This window comes from Syngnathus typhle, linkage group LG17, assembly GCF_033458585.1.
Source record: "Syngnathus typhle isolate RoL2023-S1 ecotype Sweden linkage group LG17, RoL_Styp_1.0, whole genome shotgun sequence".
NCBI classification, from domain to species: Eukaryota; Metazoa; Chordata; class Actinopteri; order Syngnathiformes; family Syngnathidae; genus Syngnathus; species Syngnathus typhle.
The window spans coordinates 281916-304733 of record NC_083754.1 but is presented as its reverse complement, the minus strand read 5'-3'; the positions used below and the strand labels follow the sequence as shown (position 1 = coordinate 304733).

Genomic DNA, 22818 nt, shown 5'->3' with positions numbered 1-22818 from the left:
GTCTATAAATCAACCTAATTTAGGCGTCTATTTTAGGTCTATATATCAACCTATTTTAGATCTAAAAATCAACCTATTTTAGACGTCTATTTCTGGTCTATTTTAGATCTATAAATAAACCTATTTTAAACGTCTACTTTAGGTCTATAAATCAACCTAAGGGTCTATAAATCAACCTAATTTAGGCGTCTATTTTAGGTCTATATATCAACCTATTTTAGATCTAAAAATCAACCTATTTTAGACTTCTATTTCTGGTCTATAAATCAACCTATTTTAGATCTATAAATAAACCTATTTTGAACGTCTACTTTAGGTCTATAAATCAACCTAAGGGTCTATTTATCAACCTAATTTAGGTGTCTATTTTAGGTCTATATATCAACCTATTTTAGATCTAAAAATCAATCTATTCTAGACGTCTATTTCTGGTTTAAAAATTAACCTATTTTAGACGTCTATTTTTGGTTTAAAAATCAACCTATTTTAGACGTCTATTTTTGGTTTAAAAATCAACCTTTTTTAGACGTCTATTTTTGGTCTAAAAATCAACCTATTTTAGACGTCTATTTTTGGTTTAAAAATCAACCTTTTTTAGACGTCTATTTTTTGTTTAAAAATCAACCTTTTTTAGACGTCTATTTCTGGTCTATAAATAAACCTATTTTAGATCTATTTTAAACATCTACTTTAGGTCTATAAATCAACCTAAGGGTCTATAAATCAACCTAATTTAGGCGTCTATTTTAGGTCTATATATCAACCTATTTTAGATCTAAAAATCAACCTATTTTAGACGTCTATTTCTGGTCTATAAATCGTCTATTTTAGGTCTATATATCAACCTATTTTAGATCTAAAAATAAACCTATTTTAAACGTCTACTTTAGGTCTATAAATAAACCTAAGGGTCTATAAATCAACCTAATTTAGGCGTCTATTTTAGGTCTATATATCAACCTATTTTAGACGTCTATTTCTGGTCTATAAATCGTCTATTTTAGGTCTATATCAACCTATTTTAGATCTAAAATGCAACCTATTTTAGACGTCTATTTCTGGTCTATTTGAGATCTATAATTAAACCTATTTTAAACGTCTACTTTAGGTCTATAAATCAACCTAAGTGTCTATAAATCAACCTAATTTAGGCGTCTATTTTAGGTCTATATATCAACCTATTTTAGACGTCTATTTCTGGTCTATAAATCAACCTATTTTAGATCTATTTTAAACGTCTACTTTAGGTCTATAAATCAACCTAAGGGTCTATAAATCAACCTAATTTAGGCGTCTATTTTAGGTCTATATATCAACCTATTTTAGATCTAAAAATCAACCTATTTTAGACGTCTATTTCTGGTCTATTTTAGATCTATAAATAAACCTATTTTAAACGTCTACTTTAGGTCTATAAATCAACCTAAGGGTCTATAAATCAACCTAATTTAGGCGTCTATTTTAGGTCTTTATATCAACCTATTTTAGATCTAAAAATCAACCTATTTTAGACGTCTATTTCTGGTCTATGAATCGTCTATTTTAGGTCTATATATCAACCTATTTTAGATCTAAAAATCAACCTAATTTAGACGTCTATTTCTGGTCTATTTGAGATCAATAATTAAACCTATTTTAAACGTCTACTTTAGGTCTATAAATCAACCTAAGGGTCTATAAATCAACCTAATTTAGGCGTCTATTTTAGGTCTATATATCAACCTATTTTAGATCTAAAAATCAACCTATTTTAGACGTCTATTTCTGGTCTATAAATCAACCTATTTTAGATCTATTTTAAACGTCTACTTTAGGTCTATAAATCAACCTAAGGGTCTATAAATCAACCTAATTTAGGCGTCTATTTTAGGTCTATATATCAACCTATTTTAGATCTAAAAATCAACCTATTTTAGACGTCTATTTCTGGTCTATTTTAGATCTATAAATAAACCTATTTTAAACGTCTACTTTAGGTCTATAAATCAACCTAAGGGTCTATAAATCAACCTAATTTAGGCGTCTATTTTAGGTCTATATATCAACCTATTTTAGATCTAAAAATTAACCTATTTTAGACGTCTATTTCTGGTCTATAAATCAACCTATTTTAGATCTATTTTAAACGTCTACTTTAGGTCTATAAATCAACCTAAGGGTCTATAAATCAACCTAATTTAGGCGTCTATTTTAGGTCTATATATATACCTATTTTAGATCTAAAAATCAACCTATTTTAGACGTCTATTTCTGGTCTATAAATCAACCTATTTTAGATCTATAAATAAACCTATTTTAAACGTCTACGTTAGGTCTATAAATCAACCTAAGGGTCTATAAATCAACCTAATCTAGGTGTCTATTTTAGGTCTATATATCAACCTATTTTAGATCTAAAAAATCAACCTATTTTAGACGTCTATTTCTGGTCTATAAATAAACCTATTTTAGATCTATTTTAAACATCTACTTTAGGTCTATAAATAAACCTAAGGGTCTATAAATCAACCTAATTTAGGCGTCTATTTTAGGTCTATATATCAACCTATTTTAGACGTCTATTTCTGGTCTATAAATCGTCTATTTTAGGTCTATATCAACCTATTTTAGATCTAAAAATCAACCTATTTTAGACGTCTATTTCTGGTCTATTTGAGATCTATAATTAAACCTATTTTAAACGTCTACTTTAGGTCTATAAATCAACCTAAGTGTCTATAAATCAACCTAATTTAGGCGTCTATTTTAGGTCTATATATCAACCTATTTTAGACGTCTATTTCTGGTCTATAAATCAACCTATTTTAGATCTATTTTAAACGTCTACTTTAGGTCTATAAATCAACCTAAGGGTCTATAAATCAACCTAATTTAGGCGTCTATTTTAGGTCTATATATCAACCTATTTTAGATCTAAAAATCAACCTATTTTAGACGTCTATTTCTGGTCTATAAATCAACCTATTTTAGATCTATTTTAAACGTCTACTTTAGGTCTATAAATCAACCTAAGGGTCTATAAATCAACCTAATTTAGGCGTCTATTTTAGGTCTATATATCAACCTATTTTAGATCTAAAAATCAACCTATTTTAGACGTCTATTTCTGGTCTATAAATCGTCTATTTTAGGTCTATATATCAACCTATTTTAGATCTAAAAATCAACCTATTTTAGACGTCTATTTCTGGTCTATGAATCGTCTATTTTAGATCTATATATCAACCTATTTTAGATCTAAAAATCAACCTAATTTAGACGTCTATTTCTGGTCTATTTGAGATCAATAATTAAACCTATTTTAAACGTCTACTTTAGGTCTATAAATAAACCTAAGGGTCTATAAATAAACCTAATTTAGGCGTCTATTTTAGGTCTTTATATCAACCTATTTTAGATCTAAAAATCAACCTATTTTGGACGTCTATTTCTGGTCTATAAATCAACCTATTTTAGATCTATTTTAAACGTCTACTTTAGGTCTATAAATCAACCTAAGGGTCTATAAATCAACCTAATTTAGGCGTCTATTTTAGGTCTATATATCAACCTATTTTAGATCTAAAAATCAACCTATTTTAGACGTCTATTTCTGGTCTATTTTAAATCTATAAATAAACCTATTTTAAATGTCTACGTTAGGTCTATAAATCAACCTAAGTGTCTATAAATCAACCTAATTTAGGCGTCTATTTTAGGTCTATATATCAACCTATTTTAGATCTAAAAATCAACCTATTTTAGACGTCTATTTCTGGTCTATAAATCGTCTATTTTAGGTCTATATATCAACCTATTTTAGATCTAAAAATAAACCTATTTTAAACGTCTACTTTAGGTCTATAAATCAACCTAAGGGTCTATAAATCAACCTAATTTAGGCGTCTATTTTAGGTCTATATATCAACCTATTTTAGATCTAAAAATAAACCTATTTTAAACGTCTACTTTAGGTCTATAAATCAACCTAAGGGTCTATAAATCAACCTAATTTAGGCGTCTATTTTAGGTCTATATATCAACCTATTTTAGACGTCTATTTCTGGTCTATAAATCGTCTATTTTAGGTCTATATCAACCTATTTTAGATCTAAAAATCAACCTATTTTAGACGTCTATTTCTGGTCTATTTGAGATCTATAATTAAACCTATTTTAAACGTCTACTTTAGGTCTATAAATCAACCTAATTTAGGCGTCTATTTTAGGTCTATATATCAACCTATTTTAGACGTCTATTTCTGGTCTATAAATCAACCTATTTTAGATCTATTTTAAACGTCTACTTTAGGTCTATAAATCAACCTAAGGGTCTATAAATCAACCTAATTTAGGCGTCTATTTTAGGTCTATATATCAACCTATTTTAGATCTAAAAATCAACCTATTTTAGACGTCTATTTCTGGTCTATTTTAGATCTATAAATAAACCTATTTTAAACGTCTACTTTAGGTCTATAAATCAACCTAAGGGTCTATAAATCAACCTAATTTAGGCGTCTATTTTAGGTCTATATATCAACCTATTTTAGACGTCTATTTCTGGTCTATAAATCGTCTATTTTAGGTCTATATCAACCTATTTTAGATCTAAAAATCAACCTATTTTAGACGTCTATTTCTGGTCTATTTGAGATCTATAATTAAACCTATTTTAAACGTCTACTTTAGGTCTATAAATCAACCTAAGTGTCTATAAATCAACCTAATTTAGGCGTCTATTTTAGGTCTATATATCAACCTATTTTAGACGTCTATTTCTGGTCTATAAATCAACCTATTTTAGATCTATTTTAAACGTCTACTTTAGGTCTATAAATCAACCTAAGGGTCTATAAATCAACCTAATTTAGGCGTCTATTTTAGGTCTATATATCAACCTATTTTAGATCTAAAAATCAACCTATTTTAGACGTCTATTTCTGGTCTATTTTAGATCTATAAATAAACCTATTTTAAACGTCTACTTTAGGTCTATAAATCAACCTAAGGGTCTATAAATCAACCTAATTTAGGCGTCTATTTTAGGTCTATATATCAACCTGTTTTAGATCTAAAAATCAACCTTTTTTAGACGTCTATTTCTGGTCTATAAATCAACCTATTTTAGATCTATAAATAAACCTATTTTAAACGTCTACGTTAGGTCTATAAATCAACCTAAGGGTCTATAAATCAACCTAATCTAGGCGTCTATTTTAGGTCTATATATCAACCTATTTTAGATCTAAAAATAAACCTATTTTAGACTTCTATTTCTGGTCTATAAATCAACCTATTTTAGATCTATAAATAAACCTATTTTGAACGTCTACTTTAGGTCTATAAATCAACCTAAGGGTCTATTTATCAACCTAATTTAGGTGTCTATTTTAGGTCTATATATCAACCTATTTTAGATCTAAAAATCAATCTATTCTAGACGTCTATTTCTGGTTTAAAAATTAACCTATTTTAGACGTCTATTTTTGGTTTAAAAATCAACCTATTTTAGACGTCTATTTTTGGTTTAAAAATCAACCTTTTTTAGACGTCTATTTTTGGTCTAAAAATCAACCTATTTTAGACGTCTATTTTTGGTTTAAAAATCAACCTTTTTTAGACGTCTATTTTTTGTTTAAAAATCAACCTTTTTTAGACGTCTATTTCTGGTCTATAAATAAACCTATTTTAGATCTATTTTAAACATCTACTTTAGGTCTATAAATCAACCTAAGGGTCTATAAATCAACCTAATTTAGGCGTCTATTTTAGGTCTATATATCAACCTATTTTAGATCTAAAAATCAACCTATTTTAGACGTCTATTTCTGGTCTATAAATCGTCTATTTTAGGTCTATATATCAACCTATTTTAGATCTAAAAATAAACCTATTTTAAACGTCTACTTTAGGTCTATAAATAAACCTAAGGGTCTATAAATCAACCTAATTTAGGCGTCTATTTTAGGTCTATATATCAACCTATTTTAGACGTCTATTTCTGGTCTATAAATCGTCTATTTTAGGTCTATATCAACCTATTTTAGATCTAAAATGCAACCTATTTTAGACGTCTATTTCTGGTCTATTTGAGATCTATAATTAAACCTATTTTAAACGTCTACTTTAGGTCTATAAATCAACCTAAGTGTCTATAAATCAACCTAATTTAGGCGTCTATTTTAGGTCTATATATCAACCTATTTTAGACGTCTATTTCTGGTCTATAAATCAACCTATTTTAGATCTATTTTAAACGTCTACTTTAGGTCTATAAATCAACCTAAGGGTCTATAAATCAACCTAATTTAGGCGTCTATTTTAGGTCTATATATCAACCTATTTTAGATCTAAAAATCAACCTATTTTAGACGTCTATTTCTGGTCTATTTTAGATCTATAAATAAACCTATTTTAAACGTCTACTTTAGGTCTATAAATCAACCTAAGGGTCTATAAATCAACCTAATTTAGGCGTCTATTTTAGGTCTTTATATCAACCTATTTTAGATCTAAAAATCAACCTATTTTAGACGTCTATTTCTGGTCTATGAATCGTCTATTTTAGGTCTATATATCAACCTATTTTAGATCTAAAAATCAACCTAATTTAGACGTCTATTTCTGGTCTATTTGAGATCAATAATTAAACCTATTTTAAACGTCTACTTTAGGTCTATAAATCAACCTAAGGGTCTATAAATCAACCTAATTTAGGCGTCTATTTTAGGTCTATATATCAACCTATTTTAGATCTAAAAATCAACCTATTTTAGACGTCTATTTCTGGTCTATAAATCAACCTATTTTAGATCTATTTTAAACGTCTACTTTAGGTCTATAAATCAACCTAAGGGTCTATAAATCAACCTAATTTAGGCGTCTATTTTAGGTCTATATATCAACCTATTTTAGATCTAAAAATCAACCTATTTTAGACGTCTATTTCTGGTCTATTTTAGATCTATAAATAAACCTATTTTAAACGTCTACTTTAGGTCTATAAATCAACCTAAGGGTCTATAAATCAACCTAATTTAGGCGTCTATTTTAGGTCTATATATCAACCTATTTTAGATCTAAAAATTAACCTATTTTAGACGTCTATTTCTGGTCTATAAATCAACCTATTTTAGATCTATTTTAAACGTCTACTTTAGGTCTATAAATCAACCTAAGGGTCTATAAATCAACCTAATTTAGGCGTCTATTTTAGGTCTATATATATACCTATTTTAGATCTAAAAATCAACCTATTTTAGACGTCTATTTCTGGTCTATAAATCAACCTATTTTAGATCTATAAATAAACCTATTTTAAACGTCTACGTTAGGTCTATAAATCAACCTAAGGGTCTATAAATCAACCTAATCTAGGTGTCTATTTTAGGTCTATATATCAACCTATTTTAGATCTAAAAAATCAACCTATTTTAGACGTCTATTTCTGGTCTATAAATAAACCTATTTTAGATCTATTTTAAACATCTACTTTAGGTCTATAAATAAACCTAAGGGTCTATAAATCAACCTAATTTAGGCGTCTATTTTAGGTCTATATATCAACCTATTTTAGACGTCTATTTCTGGTCTATAAATCGTCTATTTTAGGTCTATATCAACCTATTTTAGATCTAAAAATCAACCTATTTTAGACGTCTATTTCTGGTCTATTTGAGATCTATAATTAAACCTATTTTAAACGTCTACTTTAGGTCTATAAATCAACCTAAGTGTCTATAAATCAACCTAATTTAGGCGTCTATTTTAGGTCTATATATCAACCTATTTTAGACGTCTATTTCTGGTCTATAAATCAACCTATTTTAGATCTATTTTAAACGTCTACTTTAGGTCTATAAATCAACCTAAGGGTCTATAAATCAACCTAATTTAGGCGTCTATTTTAGGTCTATATATCAACCTATTTTAGATCTAAAAATCAACCTATTTTAGACGTCTATTTCTGGTCTATAAATCAACCTATTTTAGATCTATTTTAAACGTCTACTTTAGGTCTATAAATCAACCTAAGGGTCTATAAATCAACCTAATTTAGGCGTCTATTTTAGGTCTATATATCAACCTATTTTAGATCTAAAAATCAACCTATTTTAGACGTCTATTTCTGGTCTATAAATCGTCTATTTTAGGTCTATATATCAACCTATTTTAGATCTAAAAATCAACCTATTTTAGACGTCTATTTCTGGTCTATGAATCGTCTATTTTAGATCTATATATCAACCTATTTTAGATCTAAAAATCAACCTAATTTAGACGTCTATTTCTGGTCTATTTGAGATCAATAATTAAACCTATTTTAAACGTCTACTTTAGGTCTATAAATAAACCTAAGGGTCTATAAATAAACCTAATTTAGGCGTCTATTTTAGGTCTTTATATCAACCTATTTTAGATCTAAAAATCAACCTATTTTGGACGTCTATTTCTGGTCTATAAATCAACCTATTTTAGATCTATTTTAAACGTCTACTTTAGGTCTATAAATCAACCTAAGGGTCTATAAATCAACCTAATTTAGGCGTCTATTTTAGGTCTATATATCAACCTATTTTAGATCTAAAAATCAACCTATTTTAGACGTCTATTTCTGGTCTATTTTAAATCTATAAATAAACCTATTTTAAATGTCTACGTTAGGTCTATAAATCAACCTAAGTGTCTATAAATCAACCTAATTTAGGCGTCTATTTTAGGTCTATATATCAACCTATTTTAGATCTAAAAATCAACCTATTTTAGACGTCTATTTCTGGTCTATAAATCGTCTATTTTAGGTCTATATATCAACCTATTTTAGATCTAAAAATAAACCTATTTTAAACGTCTACTTTAGGTCTATAAATCAACCTAAGGGTCTATAAATCAACCTAATTTAGGCGTCTATTTTAGGTCTATATATCAACCTATTTTAGATCTAAAAATAAACCTATTTTAAACGTCTACTTTAGGTCTATAAATCAACCTAAGGGTCTATAAATCAACCTAATTTAGGCGTCTATTTTAGGTCTATATATCAACCTATTTTAGACGTCTATTTCTGGTCTATAAATCGTCTATTTTAGGTCTATATCAACCTATTTTAGATCTAAAAATCAACCTATTTTAGACGTCTATTTCTGGTCTATTTGAGATCTATAATTAAACCTATTTTAAACGTCTACTTTAGGTCTATAAATCAACCTAATTTAGGCGTCTATTTTAGGTCTATATATCAACCTATTTTAGACGTCTATTTCTGGTCTATAAATCAACCTATTTTAGATCTATTTTAAACGTCTACTTTAGGTCTATAAATCAACCTAAGGGTCTATAAATCAACCTAATTTAGGCGTCTATTTTAGGTCTATATATCAACCTATTTTAGATCTAAAAATCAACCTATTTTAGACGTCTATTTCTGGTCTATTTTAGATCTATAAATAAACCTATTTTAAACGTCTACTTTAGGTCTATAAATCAACCTAAGGGTCTATAAATCAACCTAATTTAGGCGTCTATTTTAGGTCTATATATCAACCTATTTTAGACGTCTATTTCTGGTCTATAAATCGTCTATTTTAGGTCTATATCAACCTATTTTAGATCTAAAAATCAACCTATTTTAGACGTCTATTTCTGGTCTATTTGAGATCTATAATTAAACCTATTTTAAACGTCTACTTTAGGTCTATAAATCAACCTAAGTGTCTATAAATCAACCTAATTTAGGCGTCTATTTTAGGTCTATATATCAACCTATTTTAGACGTCTATTTCTGGTCTATAAATCAACCTATTTTAGATCTATTTTAAACGTCTACTTTAGGTCTATAAATCAACCTAAGGGTCTATAAATCAACCTAATTTAGGCGTCTATTTTAGGTCTATATATCAACCTATTTTAGATCTAAAAATCAACCTATTTTAGACGTCTATTTCTGGTCTATTTTAGATCTATAAATAAACCTATTTTAAACGTCTACTTTAGGTCTATAAATCAACCTAAGGGTCTATAAATCAACCTAATTTAGGCGTCTATTTTAGGTCTATATATCAACCTGTTTTAGATCTAAAAATCAACCTTTTTTAGACGTCTATTTCTGGTCTATAAATCAACCTATTTTAGATCTATAAATAAACCTATTTTAAACGTCTACGTTAGGTCTATAAATCAACCTAAGGGTCTATAAATCAACCTAATCTAGGCGTCTATTTTAGGTCTATATATCAACCTATTTTAGATCTAAAAATAAACCTATTTTAGACGTCTATTTCTGGTCTATTTGAGATCTATAATTAAACCTATTTTAAACGTCTACTTAAGGTCTATAAATCAACCTAAGGGTCTATAAATCAACCTAATTTAGGCGTCTATTTTAGGTCTATATATCAACCTATTTTAGATCTAAAAATCAACCTATTTTAGACGTCTATTTCTGGTCTATAAATCAACCTATTTTAGATCTATTTTAAACGTCTACTTTAGGTCTATAAATCAACCTAATTTAGGCGTCTATTTTAGGTCTATATATCAACCTATTTTAGATCTATAAATCAACCTAATTTAGGCGTCTATTTTAGGTCTATATATCAACCTATTTTAGACGTCTATTTCTGGTTTATAAATCGTCTATTTTAGGTCTATATATCAACCTATTTTAGATCTAAAAATAAACCTATTTTAAACGTCTACTTTAGGTCTATAAATCAACCTAAGGGTCTATAATTCAACCTAATTTAGGCGTCTATTTTAGGTCTATATATCAACCTATTTTAGATCTAAAAATCAACCTATTTTAGACGTCTATTTCTGGTCTATAAATCAACCTATTTTAGATCTATTTTAAACGTCTACTTTAGGTCTATAAATCAACCTAAGGGTCTATAAATCAACCTAATTTAGGCGTCTATTTTAGGTCTATATATCAACCTATTTTAGACGTCTATTTCTGGTCTATAAATCGTCTATTTTAGGTCTATATCAACCTATTTTAGATCTAAAAATCAACCTATTTTAGACGTCTATTTCTGGTCTATTTGAGATCTATAATTAAACCTATTTTAAACGTCTACTTTAGGTCTATAAATCAACCTAAGTGTCTATAAATCAACCTAATTTAGGCGTCTATTTTAGGTCTATATATCAACCTATTTTAGACGTCTATTTCTGGTCTATAAATCAACCTATTTTAGATCTATTTTAAACGTCTACTTTAGGTCTATAAATCAACCTAAGGGTCTATAAATCAACCTAATTTAGGCGTCTATTTTAGGTCTATATATCAACCTATTTTAGATCTAAAAATCAACCTATTTTAGACGTCTATTTCTGGTCTATTTTAGATCTATAAATAAATCTATTTTAAACGTCTACTTTAGGTCTATAAATCAACCTAAGGGTCTATAAATCAACCTAATTTAGGCGTCTATTTTAGGTCTATATATCAACCTATTTTAGACGTCTATTTCTGGTCTATAAATCGTCTATTTTAGGTCTATATCAACCTATTTTAGATCTAAAAATCAACCTATTTTAGACGTCTATTTCTGGTCTATTTGAGATCTATAATTAAACCTATTTTAAACGTCTACTTTAGGTCTATAAATCAACCTAAGTGTCTATAAATCAACCTAATTTAGGCGTCTATTTTAGGTCTATATATCAACCTATTTTAGACGTCTATTTCTGGTCTATAAATCAACCTATTTTAGATCTATTTTAAACGTCTACTTTAGGTCTATAAATCAACCTAAGGGTCTATAAATCAACCTAATTTAGGCGTCTATTTTAGGTCTATATATCAACCTATTTTAGATCTAAAAATCAACCTATTTTAGACGTCTATTTCTGGTCTATTTTAGATCTATAAATAAACCTATTTTAAACGTCTACTTTAGGTCTATAAATCAACCTAAGGGTCTATAACTCAACCTAATTTAGGCGTCTATTTTAGGTCTTTATATCAACCTAATTTAGATCTAAAAATCAACCTATTTTAGACGTCTATTTCTGGTCTATAAATCAACCTATTTTAGATCTATAAATAAACCTATTTTGAACGTCTACTTTAGGTCTATAAATCAACCTAAGGGTCTATAAATCAACCTAATTTAGGTGTCTATTTTAGGTCTATATATCAACCTATTTTAGATCTAAAAATCAATCTATTCTAGACGTCTATTTCTGGTTTAAAAATTAACCTATTTTAGACGTCTATTTTTGGTTTAAAAATCAACCTATTTTAGACGTCTATTTTTGGTTTAAAAATCAACCTTTTTTAGACGTCTATTTTTGGTCTAAAAATCAACCTATTTTAGACGTCTATTTTTGGTTTAAAAATCAACCTTTTTTAGACGTCTATTTTTTGTTTATAGACCAGAAATAGACGTCTAAAATAGGTTGATTTTTTAGATCTAAAATAGGTTGATATATAGACCTAAAATAGACGCCTAGATTAGGTTGATTTATAGACCCTTAGGTTGATTTATAGACCTAACGTAGACGTTTAAAATAGGTTTATTTATAGATCTAAAATAGGTTGATTTATAGACCAGAAATAGATGTCTAAAATAGGTTGATTTTTAGATCTAAAATAGGTTGATATATAGACCTAAAATAGACGCCTAAATTAGGTTGATTTATAGACCCTTAGGTTGATGTATAGACCTAAAGTAGACGTTTAAAATAGATCTAAAATAGGTTGATTTATAGACCAGAAATAGACGTCTAAAATAGGTTGATTTTTAGATCTAAAATAGGTTGATATATAGACCTAAAATAGACGCCTAAGTTAGGTTGATTTATAGACCTAAAGTAGACGTTTAAAATAGCTTTAATTATAGATCTCAAATAGACCAGAAATAGACGTCTAAAATAGGTTGATTTTTAAATCTAAAATAGGTTGATATATAGACCTAAAATAGACGATCTATAGACCAGAAATAGACGTCTAAAATAGGTTGATTTTTAGATCTAAAATAGGTTGATATATAGACCTAAAATACATGCCTAAATTAGGTTGATTTATAGACCCTTAGGTTGATTTATAGGCCTAAAGTAGACGTTTAAAATAGGTTGATTTTTAGATCTAAAATACGTTGATATATAGACCTAAAATAGACGATTTATAGACCAGAAATAGACGTCTAATATAGGTTGATTTTTAGATCTAAAATAGGTTGATATATAGACCTAAAATAGACGCCTAAATTAGGTTGATTTATAGACCTAAAGTAGACGTTTAAAATAGATCTAAAATATGTTGATTTATAGACCAGAAATAGACGTCTAAAATAGGTTGATTTTCAGATCTAAAATAGGTTGATATATAGACCTAAAATAGACGCCTAAATTAGGTTGATTTATAGACCCTTAGGTTGATTTATAGACCTAAAGTAGACGTTTAAAATAGATCTAAAATAGGTTGATTTATAGACCAGAAATAGACGTCTAAAATAGGTTGATTTTTTAGATCTAAAATAGGTTGATATATAGACCTAAAATAGACACCTAGATTAGGTTGATTTATAGACCCTTAGGTTGATTTATAGACCTAACGTAGACGTTTAAAATAGGTTTATTTATAGATCTAAAATAGGTTGATTTATAGACCAGAAATAGACGTCTAAAATAGGATGATTTTTAGATCTAAAATAGGTTGATATATAGACCTAAAATAGACGCCTAAATTAGGTTGATTTATAGACCCTTAGGTTGATTTATAGACCTAAAGTAGACGTTTAAAACAGATCTAAAATAGGTTGATTTATAGACCAGAAATAGACGTCTAAAATAGGTTGATTTTTAGATCTAAAATAGGTTGATATATAGACCTAAAATAGACGCCTAAATTAGGTTGATTTATAGACCCTTAGGTTGATTTATAGACCTAAAGTAGACGTTTAAAATAGGTTTATTTATAGATCTAAAATAGGTTGATTTATAGACCAGAAATAGACGTCTAAAATAGGTTGATTTTTAGATCTAAAATAGGTTGATATATAGACCTAAAATAGACGCCTAAATTAGGTTGATTTATAGACCCTTAGGTTGATTTATAGACCTAAAGTAGACATTTAAAATAGGTTTAATTATAGATCTCAAATAGACCAGAAATAGACGTCTAAAATAGGTTGATTTTTAGATCTAAAATAGGTTGATATATAGACCTATAATAGACGATTTATAGACCAGAAACAGACGTCTAAAATAGGTTGATTTTTAGATCTAAAATAGGTTGATATATAGACCTAAAATAGACGCCTAAATTAGGTTGATTTATAGACCCTTAGGTTGATTTATAGACCTAAAGTAGACGTTTAAAATAGGTTTATTTTTAGATCTAAAATAGGTTGATATATAGACCTAAAATAGACGATTTATAGACCAGAAATAGACGTCTAAAATAGGTTGATTTTTAGATCTAAAATAGGTTGATATATAGACCTAAAATAGACGCCTAAATTAGGTTGAATTATAGACCCTTAGGTTGATTTATAGACCTAAAGTAGACGTTTAAAATAGGTTTATTTTTAGATCTAAAATAGGTTGATATATAGACCTAAAATAGACGATTTATAAACCAGAAATAGACGTCTAAAATAGGTTGATTTTTAGATCTAAAATAGGTTGATATATAGACCTAAAATAGACGCCTAAATTAGGTTGATTTATAGACCTAAAGTAGACGTTTAAAATAGATCTAAAATAGGTTGATTTATAGACCAAAAATAGACGTCTGAAAAAGGTTGATTTTTAAACCAAAAATAGACGTCTGAAAAAGGTTGATTTTTAAACCAAAAATAGACATCTAAAATAGGTTGATTTTTTTTTAACCAAAAATAGACGTCTAAAATAGGTTGATTTTTAAACCATATCTAGACGTCTAAAATAGGTTGATTTTTAAACCAGAAATAGACGTCTAAAATAGGTTGATTTTTAGATCTAAAATAGGTTGATATATAGACCTAAAATGGACACCTAAATTAGGTTGATTTATAGACCCTTAGGTTGATTTATAGACCTAACGTAGACGTTTAAAATAGGTTTATTTATAGATCTAAAATAGGTTGATTTATAGACCAGAAATAGACGTCTATAATAGGTTGATTTTTAGATCTAAAATAGGTTGATATATAGACCTAAAATAAACACCTAAATTAGGTTGATTTATAGACCCTTAGGTTGATTTATAGACCTAAAGTAGACGTTTAAAATAGATCTAAAATAGGTTGATTTATAGACCAGAAATAGACGTCTAAAATAGGTTGATTTTCAGATCTAAAATAGGTTGATATATAGACCTAAAATAGACGCCTAAGTTAGGTTGATTTATAGACCCTTAGGTTGATTTATAGACCTAAAGTAGACGTTTAAAATAGGTTTAATTATAGATCTCAAATAGACCAGAAATAGACGTCTAAAATAGGTTTATTTTTAAATCTAAAATAGGTTGATATATAGACCTAAAATAGACGATTTATAGACCAGAAATAGACGTCTAAAATAGGTTGATTTTTTAGATCTAAAATAGGTTGATATATAGACCTAAAATAGACGCCTAGATTAGGTTGATTTATAGACCCTTAGGTTGATTTATAGACCTAACGTAGACGTTTAAAATAGGTTTATTTATAGATCTAAAATAGGTTGATTTATAGACCAGAAATAGACGTCTATAATAGGTTGATTTTTAGATCTAAAATAGGTTGATATATAGACCTAAAATAAACGCCTAAATTAGGTTGATTTATAGACCTAAAGTAGACGTTTAAAATAGATCTAAAATAGGTTGATTTATAGACCAGAAATAGACGTCTAAAATAGGTTGATTTTTAGATCTAAAATAGGTTGATATATAGACCTAAAATAGACGATTTATAGACCAGAAATAGACGTCTAAAATAGGTTGATTTTTAGATCTAAAATAGGTCGATATATAGACCTAAAATAGACGCCTAAATTAGGTTGATTTATAGACCCTTAGGTTGATTTATAGACCTAAAGTAGACGTTTAAAATAGATCTAAAATAGGTTGATTTATAGACCAGAAATAGACGTCTAAAATAGGTTGATTTTTAGATCTAAAATAGGTTGATATATAGACCTAAAATAGGTAGATTTATAGACCAGAAATAGACGTCTAAAATAGGTTGATTTTTAGATCTAAAATAGGTTGATATATAGACCTAAAATAGACGCCTAAATTAGGTTGATTTATAGACCCTTAGGTTGATTTATAGACCTATAATAGACGTTTAAAATAGGTTTATTTATAGATCTAAAATAGGTTGATTTATAGACCAGAAATAGACGTCTAAAATAGGTTGATTTTTTAGATTTAAAATAGGTTGATATATAGACCTAAAATAGACGCCTATATTAGGTTGATTTATAGACCCTTAGGTTGATTTATAGACCTAACGTAGACGTTTAAAATAGGTTTATTTATAGATCTAAAATAGGTTGATTTATAGATCTAAAATAGGTTGATTTATAGACCAGAAATAGACGTCTAAAATAGGATGATTTTTAGATCTAAAATAGGTTGATATATAGACCTAAAATAGACGCCTAAATTAGGTTGATTTATAGACCCTTAGGTTGATTTATAGACCCTAAAGTAGACGTTTAAAATAGGTTTATTTATAGATCTAAAATAGACCAGAAATAGACGTCTAAAATAGGTTGATTTTTAGATCTAAAATAGGTTGATATATAGACGTAATATAGACGCCTAAATTAGGTTGATTTATAGACCCTTAGGTTGATTTATAGACCTAAAGTAGACGTTTAAAATAGATCTAAAATAGGTTGATTTATAGACCAGAAATAGACGTCTAAAATAGGTTGATTTTTAGATCTAAAATAGGTTGATATATAGACCTTAAATAGACGCCTAAATTAGGTTGATTTATAGACCCTTAGGTTGATTTATAGACCTAAAGTAGACGTTTAAAATAGGTTTATTTATAGATCTAAAATAGGTTGATTTATAGACCAGAAATAGACGTCTAAAATAGGTTGATTTTTAGATCTAAAATAGGTTGGTATATAGACCTAAAATAGACGCCTAAATTAGGTTGATTTATAGACCCTTAGGTTGATTTATAGACCTAAAGTAGACGTTTAAAATAGGTTTAATTATAGATCTCAAATAGACCAGAAATAGACGTCTAAAATAGGTTGATTTTTAGATCTAAAATAGGTTGATATATAGACCTAAAATAGACGATTTATAGACCAGAAATAGACGTCTAAAATAGGTTGATTTTTAGATCTAAAATAGGTTGATATATAGACCTAAAATAGACGCCTAAATTAGGTTGATTTATAGACCCTTAGGTTGATTTATAGACCTAAAGTAGACGTTTAAAATAGGTTTATTTTTAGATCTAAAATAGGTTGATATATAGACCTAAAATAGACGATTTATAGACCAGAAATAGACGTCTAAAATAGGTTGATTTTTAGATCTAAAATAGGTTGATATATAGACCTAAAATAGACGCCTAAATTAGGTTGATTTATAGACCCTTAGGTTGATTTATAGACCTAAAGTAGACGTTTAAAATAGGTTTATTTTTAGATCTAAAATAGGTTGATATATAGACCTAAAATAGACGATTTATAGACCAGAAATAGACGTCTAAAATAGGTTGATTTTTAGATCTAAAATAGGTTGATATATAGACCTAAAATAGACGCCTAAATTAGGTTGAATTATAGACCCTTAGGTTGATTTATAGACCTAAAGTAGACGTTTAAAATAGGTTTATTTTTAGATCTAAAATAGGTTGATATATAGACCTAAAATAGACGATTTATAAACCAGAATTAGACGTCTAAAATAGGTTGATTTTTAGATCTAAAATAGGTTGATATATAGACCTAAAATAGACGCCTAAATTAGGTTGATTTATAGACCCTTAGGTTGATTTATAGACCTAAAGTAGACGTTTAAAATAGGTTTATTTTTAGATCTAAAATAGGTTGATATATAGACCTAAAATAGACGATTTATAAACCAGAAATAGACGTCTAAAATAGGTTGATTTTTAGATCTAAAATAGGTTGATATATAGACCTAAAATAGACGCCTAAATTAGGTTGATTTATAGACCCTTAGGTTGATTTATAGACCTAAAGTAGACGTTTAAAATAGGTTTATTTTTAGATCTAAAATAGGTTGATATATAGACCTAAAATAGACGATTTATAAACCAGAAATAGACGTCTAAAATAGGTTGATTTTTAGATCTAAAATAGGTTGATATATAGACCTAAAATAGACGCCTAAATTAGGTTGATTTATAGACCTAAAGTAGACGTTTAAAATAGATCTAAAATAGGTTGATTTATAGACCAGAAATAGACGTCTAAAATAGGTTGATTTTTAGATCTAAAATAGGTTGATATATAGACCTAAAATAGACGCCTAAATTAGGTTGATTTATAGACCCTTAGGTTGATTTATAGACCTAAAGTAGACGTTTAAAATAGGTTTAATTATAGATCTCAAATAGACCAGAAATAGACGTCTAAAATAGGTTTATTTTTAGATCTAAAATAGGTTGATATATAGACCTAAAATAGACGATTTATAGACCAGAAATAGACGTCTAAAATAGGTTGATTTTTTAGATCTAAAATAGGTTGATATATAGACCTAAAATAGACCCCTAGATTAGGTTGATTTATAGACCCTTAGGTTGATTTATAGACCTAACGTAGACGTTTAAAATAGGTTTATTTATAGATCTAAAATAGGTTTATTTTTAGATCTAAAATAGGTTGATATATAGACCTAAAATAGACGCCTAAATTAGGTTGATTTATAGACCATTAGGTTGATTTATAGACCTAAAGTAGACGTTTAAAATAGGTTTATTTTTAGATCTAAAATAGGTTGATATATAGACCTAAAATAGACGATTTATAGACCAGAAATAGACGTCTAAAATAGGTTGATTTTTAGATCTAAAATAGGTTGATATATAGACCTAAAATAGACGCCTAAATTAGGTTGATTTATAGACCCTTAGGTTGATTTATAGACCTAAAGTAGACGTTTAAAATAGGTTTATTTATAGATCTAAAATAGACCAGAAATCCATCCATCCATCCATCTTCTTCCGCTTATCCGGGGTCGGGTCGCGGGGGCAGCAGCTTCAGGAGGGACTCCCAGACTTCCCTCTCCCCAGCCACTTCATCTAGCTCATCCCGGGGGATCCCAAGGCGTTCCCAGGCCAGCTGAGAGACATAGTCTCTCCAGCGCGTCCTGGGTCGTCCCCGGGGTCTCCTACCGGTGGGACATGCCCGGAACACCTCCCCAGGGAGGCGTCCAGGAGGCATCCTGATGATATGCCCGAGCCACCTCATCTGGCTCCTCTCTACGTGGAGGAGCAGCGGCTCTACTCCGAGTCTCTCCCGGATGACCGAACTTCTCACCCTATCTCTAAGGGAGAGCCCGGACATCCTGCGGAGAAAACTCATTTCGGCCGCTTGTATCCGGGATCTCGTTCTTTCGGTCACGACCCATAGCTCGTGACCATAGGTGAGGGTAGGAGCGTAAATCGACCGGTAAATTGAGAGCTTTGCCTTTTGGCTCAGCTCTCTCTTTACCACGACGGACCGGTACAAAGTCCGCATTACTGCCGACGCTGCACCGATCCGCCTGTCGATCTCGCGCTCCATCCTCCCCTCACTCGTGAACAAGACCCCAAGATACTTAAACTCCTCCACTTGGGGCAGGATCTCATCCCCGATCCGGAGAGGGCATTCCACCCTTTTCCGATCGAGGACCATGGACTCGGATTTGGAGGTGCTGACCCTCATCCCGACCGCTTCACACTCGGCTGCGAACCGCTCCAGTGAGAGCTGGAGATCACGGCCTGAAGAAGCCAACAGCACCACGTCGTCTGCAAAAAGCAGAGACGCGATGCTGAGGTCCCCAAACCGGACACCCTCAACGCCTCGGCTGCGCCTAGAAATTCTGTCCATAAAAACTATGAACAGAATCGGTGACAAAGGGCAGCCTTGGCGGAGTCCAACCCTCACTGAGAACGAATCCGACTTACTGCCGGAAATGCGGACCAAACTCTGGCATCGATGATACAGGGACCGAACCGCCCTTATCAGTTGGCTCGGTACCCCGTACTCCCGAAGCACCCCCCAGAGAACCTCCCGAGGGACACGGTCGAACGCCTTCTCCAAGTCCACAAAACACATGTGGACTGGTTGGGCGAACTCCCATGCACCCTCGAGGATCCTGCTGAGGGTGAAGAGCTGGTCCACTGTTCCACGGCCAGGACGAAAGCCACACTGTTCCTCCTGAATCCGAGGTTCGACCTCCCGACGGACCCTCCTCTCCAGCACCCCTGAATAGACCTTCCCAGGGAGGCTGAGGAGTGTAATTCCCCTGTAATTGGAACACACCCTCCGGTCCCCCTTCTTAAAGAGGGGAACCACCACCCCAGTCTGCCAATCCAGAGGCACTGTCCCCGATGTCCACGCGATGCTGTAGAGACGTGTCAGCCATGACAGCCCCACAACATCCAGAGCCCTTAAGAAATCCGGGCGGATCTCATCCACCCCCGGGGCCTTGCCACCGAGGAGTTTTTTAACTACCTCAGTGACTTCAACCCCAGAGATTGGAGAGTCCGCCTCAGAGTCCCCAGGCCCTGCCTCCACAATGGAAGGCGTGTCGGTGGAATTGAGGAGGTCTTCGAAGTATTCTCCCCACCGACACACGACGTCCCTAGTCGAGGTCAGCAGGACGCCATCTCCACTGTAAACAGTGTTGACGTTGCACTGCTTCCCCCTCCTGAGACGCCGGATGGTGGACCAGAATTTCCTCGAAGCCGTCCGGAAGTCATTCTCCATGGCCTCGCCAAACTCCTCCCACGCCCGGGTTTTTGCCTCAGCAACCGCCGAAGCCGCGTTCCGCTTGGCCATCCGGTACCTGTCAGCTGCCTCGGGAGTCCCGCAGGCCAAAACGGCCCGATAGGACTCCTTCTTCAGCTTGACGGCATCCCTTACCGCCGGTGTCCACCAGCGGGTTCGGGGATTGCCGCCACGACAGGCACCAATGACCTTACGGCCGCAGCTCCGGTCGGCCGCCTCAACAATGGAGGCGCGGAACAAGGTCCACTCGGACTCAATGTCCCCCGCCTCCCCCGGGACCTGGGAAAAGTTCTGCCGGAGGTGGGAGTTGAAGCTCTTCCTGACAGGGGATTCCGCCAGACGTTCCCAGCAGACCCTCACAGAACGTTTGGGTCTGCCAGGTCGGACCGGCATCTTCCCCCACCATCGGAGCCAACCCACCACCAGGTGGTGATCAGTTGACAGCTCCGCCCCTCTCTTCGCCCGAGTGTCCAAAACATGCGGCCGCAAATCCGATGACACGACTACAAAGTCGATCATCGAACTGCGGCCTAGGGTGTCCTGGTGCCAAGTGCACACATGGACACCCTTATGTTTGAACATGGTGTTCATTATAGAAAATCCGTGTCGAGCACAGAATTCCAATAATAGAACACCGCTCGGGTTCAGATCGGGGGGGCCGTTCCTCCCAATCACGCCCTTCCAGGTCTCACTGTCATTGCCCACGTGAGCATTGAAGTCACCCAGTAGAACGATGGAGTCGCCAGAAGGAGCGCTCTCCAGCACCTCCTCCAGGGACTCCAAAAAGGGTGGGTACTCTGAACTGCCGTTTGGTGCATAGACACAAACAACAGTCAGGACCCGTCCCCCCACCCGAAGGCGGAGGGAGGCTACCCTCTCGTTCACCGGGGTGAACCCCAATGTGCAGGCGCCCAGCCGGGGGGCAATAAGTATACCCACACCTGCTCGACGCCTCTCACCGTGGGCAACTCCAGAGTGGAAGAGAGTCCAGCCCCTCTCAAGAGGGCTTGAACCGGAACCCAAACTGTGCGTGGAGGCAAGTCCGACTATATCTAGTCGGAACTTTTCTGCCTCGCACACCAGCTCGGGCTCCTTTCCAGCCAGAGAGGTGACATTCCATGTCCCAAGAGCCAGCTTCTGCAGCCGGGGATCAGACCGCCAAGGTCCCTGCCTTTGGCCGCCGCCCAGCTCGCACTGCACCCGACCCCTTTGGCCCCTCCCACAGGTGGTGAGCCCATGGGAAGGGGGACCCACATTTCCTTTTCGGGCTTTGCCCGGCCGGGCCCCATGGGCGCAGGCCCGGCCACCAGACGCTCGCCTTCGAGCCCCGCCTCCAGGCCTGGCTCCAGAGGGGGGCCCCGGTGACCCGCGTCCGGGCGAGGGAAATCTGTTTCCATATCTCTTCTTCATCATAAGGGGCTTTTTTAGCCGTGCTTTGTCTGGCCCCTCACCTAGGACCCGTTTGCCATGGGTGACCCTACCAGGAGCATGAAGCCCCAGACAACATGGCCCCTAGGATCATAGGGGCACGCAAACCCCTCCACCACGATAAGGTGACGACTCATGGAGGGGTAGACCAGAAATAGACGTCTAAAATAGGTTGATTTTTAGATCTAAAATAGGTTGATATATAGACCTAAAATAGACGCCTAAATTAGGTTGATTTATAGACCCTTAGGTTGATTTATAGACCTAAAGTAGACGTTTAAAATAGGTTTAATTATAGATCTCAAATAGACCAGAAATAGACGTCTAAAATAGGTTGATTTTTAGATCTAAAATAGGTTGATATATAGACCTAAAATAGACGATTTATAGACCAGAAATAGACGTCTAAAATAGGTTGATTTTTAGATCTAAAATAGGTTGATATATAGACCTAAAATAGACGCCTCAATTAGGTTGATTTATAGACCCTTAGGTTGAT

At 32.5% G+C, this 22818-nt stretch overlaps 1 long non-coding RNA gene across 1 annotated transcript in view; it reads left to right on the top strand.

Moving 5' to 3' along the window:
- The window catches only part of LOC133170592 (uncharacterized), a 109322-nt gene extending 86876 nt beyond the window's left edge, over nt 1–22446 (top strand). Inside the window, exon 4 of the long non-coding RNA XR_009718600.1 lies at nt 22347–22446. This is a non-coding gene — a long non-coding RNA (uncharacterized LOC133170592). The remainder of the gene's footprint in view (nt 1–22346) is intronic.
- The last annotated feature ends 372 nt before the right edge of the window (nt 22447–22818 follow it).